This window comes from Melospiza melodia, chromosome 17 (assembly GCF_035770615.1).
Source record: "Melospiza melodia melodia isolate bMelMel2 chromosome 17, bMelMel2.pri, whole genome shotgun sequence".
Taxonomy (NCBI): Eukaryota; Metazoa; Chordata; class Aves; order Passeriformes; family Passerellidae; genus Melospiza; species Melospiza melodia.
Window position 1 is genome coordinate 3,902,406 of NC_086210.1, and position 7,999 is coordinate 3,910,404.

Below are 7,999 nucleotides of genomic sequence, written 5' to 3' on the forward strand. Positions count from 1 at the left end.
GCCTGTGGCCACCACCTGCACACGCCCATGTTCTTCTGCCTGCTCAACCTGGCCCTCACTGACCTGGGCTCCATCTGCACCACTGTCCCCAAAGCCATGCACAATTCCCTCTGGGACACCAGGACCATCTCCTACTCAGGATGTGCTGCTCAGCTCTTTTTGTTCTTTATCACAGCAGAGCTTTCATTTCTGACCCTCATGTGGTCCGACAGGTCTGTGTCCATCTGCCAAGCCCTGCACCACAGGACCCTCTGCCCCCTGGCAGAGCTTGTGCCCACATGGCAGCAGCTGCCTGGGCCAATGCCTTTCTCAATGCTCTCATGCACACGGCCAATACATTTTCCCTGCCCTATGTCATGGCAATGCCCTGGGCCAGTTCTTGTGTGAAATCCCCCAGATCCTCAAGCTCTCCTGCTCACACTCCAGCCTCAGGGAACTTGGGCTCATCATGCTTAGTCTTTGGTATTTGGTTGTTTTGTGTTCATTGTTTTCTCCTATGTGCAGATCTTTAGGGCCGTGCTGAGGATCCCCTCAGAGCAGGGACAGCACAAAGCCTTTTCCACCTGCCTCCCTCCCCTGGCTTATCAGTACTGCAGTACTGATAACCCCTCCTCCTCTGTTTATCAGTACTGCAGTATTTGCCTGCTGTTGCAGGCTCCCAGCCAGGTAATAATTAGCATTGACTCCATGATTGCAGAAGGCTGATCCATCGCTTCATTCTACTACATTACATCATATCATACTGTACTTATTAAGAAACTCATCCCCTTTCAGACAGTCCAATACAGCTTTGATCTAATTGATCAATCAATCCAAACACCATGCAGTGGCCAGGCAGAGCTGTCAGCAAAGGAAGGGCCCAGCCAGGTGGGGCAGCCGGGGGATGCCGACAGCCTGCAGGGACAGAGGCACAGGGCAGGGACTCCGTGGGACAGCCTGGGCTGCACAGGGCACAGGGATGGGCAGCAGCTGCAAGACAGCCCTGCCAGAGCCAACTTGGGCAGCACTTTGGCCATGGCTGCTGGCCCTGGGGCCAGGAGGAGACAAGTGACCCTTGCAGGCCTGGGGCCTCATTGCCTCCTTGTCCTCGCTCAGCAGCCTGGCAGGGGCTGCCCCATGCTCCTGCCCCTGGCATTGCACATCCCCCCATGCCAGTGCCCATCCCGGGAAGAGCCCTGAGGAAGCAGGGAGGGACAGGATCTGCCTGGCCAGGGGCTGGGGCTCAGGCCTTGGCCCTTTGCATTCCTCAAACACATCCAGGTGTGCTCAGCACCAGAGACACCTTTGCCTTGTTTGTCCCCACCTGCCTCCAGTGTTCTGCTCTAGCTGGAACCTGGGGATACTTCCTCAGTTGCGTCCCTCACAGGGATCTATTTTAAGTCCAAGAAACTTCAGTGTTTCAATAGAACTGAGTTCTTGAGGGTTCGGTGACATCACTGAGGCGGTTGTGACATCACAGAGCAGGATATGAGACTATATGGATATGAGGATATGAGGATATGAGAGCAGAGTCTGCCATCATAGAGGGTGGCTCTGTGGCATCAGAGTGGGTTGTGACATCACCCAGTGGCTGTGTTACATCATAGAGCAGGCTGTGACATCAGAGAACAGATTGTGAAATCACAGGGTGACTTTGTGTCATCGGTCTTCTGTGATGTCACAGCACTTCTGTATGACATCACAAGGTGACACAGAGTTGGCTCTGTGACAAAGCAGGAGGCTGTGTGACATCACAGATATGGCTGTGCGACATCACAGGGACAATGTGACATCACAGGACTGTGTGACATCACAGGTGCAGTGTGACATCACAGAGATGGTTGTGTGACATCACATGGTCTGTGTGACATCACAGGGGCTGTGTGAGGTCCCTGGGGAGGTCACTCTGCCCCAGCCCCCCTCACAGCTCCCCCCAGAGCAGTCCAACCCTACTTGTGCACAGCAGGATTCCCCGTCCCTCTGGGTCCCCCCGCCCCCGGCTCCACAGCCTCCCCCAGAGGATGTTCCACGAGATCGACCCCAGAGCCTGACACGGAGACGGGGGGCTGGGCCCTGGGGGTGGCACAGGGGGACAGTGACCCCCCGGCAGCGTCCCCGTGTCCCCTAGGGCCAGAGCCTGGGCCAGGGCTCCTTCACCCTGTTACGAACAAGGGCTTGAGAGCGCTGAAAAAATCCCCAGCAAGGGAGCAGCAAAAACCAGAGTTAATATTAAGGGACAGCAGCACAGAGTTCCTTGGCAAGAGTCACTCTGCTCCTGACTGGACACTTCAGGCACACCAGGGAAACAAAGCAACAACAAAACCAAACAGAGTCCAGGTAATCAAACCAGAAATGAACTGAGAACTGTCCCTGTGTGTGTGACACAAAGACAGTGAGGGCAAGGATAAAAGGAATACAGCCTAAAAGCTTAACAGAGCTCAAACTTAACAGGACTTAACTTGTACCTTAATGTTAACTGATACCTTCAAGTTCACAATTTAGCAAAAGAGCAGAGTGTAACAGCATTTAACCTAATTTAACCTATGACTTTGCAATTTAACAGAGGAAAAACACTTTACAATATTTAACTTAGCTTATAACTTATATTAAAGGTAACAACTTAGTTACTAAGAACTACTCTTAGCAGCATTTAAATTCACTTACAGCTTGTGATTTAACCTTACCTACAAGCCTGAGTGGCTCAGTTATCCAAGGCACTCAAACCCCTCAGAGAGCAGCATTTCTGCCACATTTCCCCAGCACAGGCACTCCTGTGTGCACACAGACACAAAGAGTCAGGGCAAGGCGCCTGTGAGCAACTCCCCTGAGGGCAGGCAATGCTCCCTGAGAATGCTTTGGCATCTCCCCAGCGGGCAAAGGATTGAGCCTGGAGGAGTGGGGGGATCAGCCCACCCTCTGTCGTTGTTCAGGATCCCCGAGTGCAGCAAACAGGGGAGTTCCCAGCTGGGAGAGGCCCCACTCAGAGGGAGTCGCTGGCCCAGGAGAGCTCCAAGGGCTCCTTTTGGAGCAGGGCCCCAAGAGAGGGGCTTCAGTCCCAGCAATGGTTCATCCTGGCCGCACTTGGCACCAACAGCTTTCTTTGGCAGGGTGAGAACAGGGATCTTGTGCCACTGAGGGAACAGAAACAGTTCCCAGGGCTGCTGCTAAAGGAACCAGGAGCTGGTTGGGCAGCAGCAGTGCCTGGAGCAGACAGTGTTTGTGATGAGCTACAGAGGAATCGAGCCCAGCGGCTGTTGGCCAAGGCCGAGGCACAAGGGGAATTTCTCAGCTGGCAGGGTGGCCTCAGAAGGGGAAGGGGGAATAATTCACCCTGTCAGTGAGCTCCCAGTCACTCCCAGTATTTCCACATCCGTGCTCCAAGTGCTGCTCCCAGCCCTGATCAGTGGGGATGGGAACGTCCCGCTCCCTTGCTGGGGCAGGGTCACACCTGAGCCAGGTGTGCAGGGCAGGACCTTGTCCTGACCCCAAGCACTGTCCCAGCTGCAGGATCTGCTTCCCATCGGCCTCTTCCTCCTGCAGCCCCAGCCCAGCTCGGTGCTGAACAAAGGGGCTGGGCTGGGGCCATCCCCCAGCAGGGGCTGCTCACCCCCTCTGCCCCCTCCCCAAATTCTCTCTGGGGCAGCAGAGCTGGGGCAGCCCTGTGGGGAGGGACAAGGGGGTGACACCGGCATGCAGGGGTCACACACGGCCCCTGGGGATCCCCCCTCACTCCCACAGTGCCAGGAACACAAACCCCTCCATGGAGCCCCTGTCCCCCAGCAGCACCTTGTGCGCAGGGTCTGGGGGCAGCTCTGGGGGTCTGGGGGTCACGACTGCCCTAAAACCCCCTCCCAGCCCCAGAGCCACTCCAGCTCCATCAAACCAGCCCCCAGATTCCTGCTGTCCCCCACACCCCGAACCACTCTGTGCAATAGAAATGGCCCCAAGATCCATCAAAACTCTTTCCCACCTCTGCCAAGACCCACCCAAGTTCTCTCCAAGCCACACAGCCCTTCCAGAACTCCCAAAACTCTCCCATAGACCCCTCTAGAGCCCCCTTAACCCCTTCCCAGCACCACAAATGGAGCCAAGAGCCACCAGAACCCCTTCCAATCCTCTCAGGATCCCCTAAATTCCTTCCCAGCCCCCCGTGGAACTGACCAGGAGAGGCTTGTGGACAGGAACATCCACAGGTGAGAGCAGCTCAGGCACTTCAGCAGCGTTTTAGGCACTTCCATCCCTTTGGGCTCTTCCCAGAGGCTTAAAGATGTTAGAGGGAGGACTGCAGAGGGGGATGAGGGATGCCAAGAGTGGGATTTTGGGGACTGGCTGTTCCTCCTGCCTGACTCCATCTCTAGAATTCACCAGGTGTTTGATGTCCATAAAAACCTCCAGACCACCAGGATTCGGCCACCCTCAAAAAACCCCAAACCACCAAAATTCAGCAAAAAAACACCCACCAAGGAGTTCCCCTCTCTGGTCTCCCTACTTTGCAGTTCAGGGGCTCCCTCCTGTCTGGGCTCCTGCAGCCCCAGTGTGTATTGGTGTCCCCTCTCTCTGGGCTGCTGGGGCAATCCCAGAGGTTCCTTCCCTGGGCTCCCCAGGTGAGTCAGAGGGGCCCAGGGGTGCTGCCTGTGCAGGGTCCTCATTTCAGCACCCAGGGTACCCAAGGGTGAAAAACGCCAATCACTTGTTTTTAAATTTTTAAAAGTTTAATAGTAATAAAATGGTTATAAAAATAGTAATATAATTAGAGCATTAGTAATTTGGACAATTAGGATTTAGGACAATATGAGACAACAAAAGCAAAGAGTAACAGACGTCAAGGTACCTTTTTCTGGGCAGCATAAGCCCAAAAATGGACACACATTAACCGAGGATTAACCCTTAAAAATAATAACCTGTTGCATATTCACACACCTCATACATGATGCATAAATTCCATTCAAACACAGGATTCTGTCTGGTCAGTGTCAGCTTCTCCCTCTGAATCCTGACAGCATCTTCAAGCCTGAGAGAGGCAGGAAGCAGTTAGTTTCCTCTGATGGGAGAGCAATAAATTCTCTTTCTCTGAAAGATTTAGGTGTCCTGTGGCTGCCATCTTGCTGTGATTACCTCATTCCTTTCTTTAAAAAATACCTCACATACACAGTTTCTATTTTAACATTATGTTATAACCTAAACTATATTTAACACAATTAAAAATCAATTAAAAAATCAATACAGCATAACATCCTAACATAACACATAATATTCGTTTTAATATTTGCAAAGAGCCAATCATAAAATATGCATTCTTCACACCATGGGTGTCCCTTGTCCATGGTGCCACCATCTCCAGGCTCCTGGGCTCCCCCTTATCGGGGCGTCTGACACCGCAGGCTGCAGAGGCTCCCCCAGCTCCGGGGCCCCCTCTCCGCTGTGCCAGCCCCCAGCCTGCCGGGCCCGGGCCATCCCCCCGTGGCTGCGGGCTGATGCTGCAGCGCCTGCCCCGGGCAGCCCGACTCCCCCCCAGGGAGGGTCCCCCGCACCCCCGGCCCAGCGCTGGTGCTCTGCCGGCACCAAACACCGGGACCCCCAAAATTCTGCCAGGCCGGAGCCGCCAAGGGGCGCCCGGCCCTTGGCCTGCTATAGATTGCAGTATTGGCTTTGTGCAAATGTTAACATGGATTTTATATGGGTGCTGTTAAAATAACTTTCTATATGGGTGCTGTTAAAAAAACTGTTATAAAGATACAGTTTTTATTTCTGTTGTTAATTACCAGCTATCAGCACTCATCCTCTGAAGGCAGTGTGGGCAGCGGCCAAAACTGAAGATGATAAGAAAGGACCAAAACCACAACCAAGGAATACACATGCCCTAAAAAGGTGGAACTGAGGAGGACCCATGCTAAACAGCTCTTGGAATACGGAAACTTCTTTGGGAAAAAAGTTTACTATGCATAAGTGTCACAGACATCTTTTATGGAAAATCCTTTCCTTAGGATTTTTCCTCCTGAAGAGCTGAGAGGCCTCAGGAACAAAATGTAAACATTGATTATCTGCTGCTGTGGAACACAACAGGTGGATCTGTGATTGGTCTCATGTGGATGTTTCTAATTAATGGCCAATCACAGTCAGCTGGCTCAGACAGAGAGTCCGAGCCACAAACCTTTGTTATCATTCCTTCTTTTGCTATTCTTAGCTAGCCTTCTGATGAAATCCTTTCTTCTGTTCTTTTAGTATAGTTTTAATATAATATATGTCATAAAATAATAAATCAAGCCTTCTGAAACATGGAGTCAGATCCTTGTCTCTTCCCTCATCCTTGGACCCCTGTGAACACAGTCACAGTCAGACTAAACAGCAAGCTGCAGACTGAACTCACAGATGCACATTTCACCTCAATCCAAATGGATTTCTCCTCTGGAAAATTCCCCCTCTGCCTCAGAGCCCTCTCCCCAGGCTGCGCCCCAGCCTGGCCTGAGCACTCGATGCCAGTAGTGGGAAAAGCTGCACTGCCAGAGGGATCGGGGGCGGGCCGGGCCTCAGAGTAATTCTAGAGCTAAAGCGTGAAAGACATCAGAGCCGCTCAGATAATACATGCCAGCGCTCATCCCGGGCCCGGCCACCGCCTCCTCCTCCTCCTGCTGCTGCTGGGGCCCTCCCAGCCCGGAGCCGCCGTTTCCAGCGCCCAGGGCCGCTCTCTGTGGCTGCAGCCCGGCCCTGCCACAGCAGCCCTTGGCCCGGCGCTGGAGCCGGTGCCGCTGTTGGCAGCAAAACCCACCCCGGGCAGAGCCGCCCCGGCCCGGCTCTTCCCGCGGCCTCGGCTCGGCTCGGCCCCGCCGCCCACATCGCCCTCAGCGCCCTCAGCCCTCCGCCGCCTCGCCGGGCCCTGGGCCTCAGCGCCCTTCGGGGACCGCGCTCGGGGCAGCGACCGCTCGGGGCACCGCGGATCGGCCCAGCCCTGCACCGGCCCCGATCGGGTACCGCGGATCTGCCCGGCCATGCTCGGCCCCGCTCGGGCACGGCGGATCTGCCCGGCCCCCCCAGCCCCGCTCGGGGCACCGCGGATCGGCCCAGCCCTGCACCGGCCCCGATCGGGTACCGCGGATCTGCCCGGCCATGCTCGGCCCCGCTCGGGCACGGCGGATCTGCCCGGCCCCCCCAGCCCCGCTCGGGCACCGCGGATCCGCCCAGCCCTGCACCAGCCCCGGGCCCGGCCCGCACCACGCACCCGCTGCCGCCGCCGCCGCTCCGCTGCCAGGGACACGCGGCCGGAACGGGCAGGGCTGGGCTGGCAATGGGACCCGCCCGCAGCCGCCTCCGCCTGCCCCGGCACCAATCAGCGTCTTCCACCCAACGCAATGGGCATTTTGAATAACGCGCGGTTTCTGATTGGCTTTTGGCAGATATTCAAACGAATACTTTGTGTGTTACGTTAGAAAGTGATGCTGTATTAGTTTTCTTAAGTAGTGTGTTAAATCTAGTTGTAGATTGTAACAAAGCGTTAAAATAGAAACTATGCTATGTAAGATACTTTTTTTTTTAAAAGAAAGGACGCACACCAGTCAGCAGCCAAAGGACACCTCAATCTTTCAGAGAAAGAGAATTTATTGCTCTCTTATCAGAAGAAACGAACTTCTTCCCGCCTCACTCGGGAAGAAGCCGTCAGGATTCAAAGGAAGAAGCTGACACTGACCAGACAGAATCCTGTGTTTGAATGGAATTTATGCATCATGTATGAGGTGTGTGAATATGCAACAGGTTATTGTTTTTTAAGGGTTAATCCCTTGTTAACGTGTGTCCTTTATCAGGCTTATTTTGCCCAGAAAAAGGTACCCGGACATGCATAACTCTTTGCTTCTATTGTCTCTTATTGTCCTAATCCAAATTGTCCAAATTATTATTACTCTAATTATATTGCTATTTTTATAACCATTTTATTATCATTCAACTTTTTGAAAATTTAAAAACACGTGATTAGCGTTTTTCACACTTTTTAACACCAATTCGTACATTAAAAGCAGGCATAGCTTTA

The 7,999-nt window shown here is 53.7% G+C and overlaps 1 non-coding gene across 1 annotated transcript; it reads right to left on the reverse strand.

The window, feature by feature from the left end:
- Window positions 1-6,500: 6,500 nt before the first annotated feature.
- LOC134426086 (small nucleolar RNA SNORD45) lies at window positions 6,501-6,583 on the reverse strand. Its single transcript, XR_010029864.1, has one exon. It is a non-coding gene; the product is annotated as a small nucleolar RNA SNORD45 (small nucleolar RNA).
- Window positions 6,584-7,999: the final 1,416 nt, after the last annotated feature.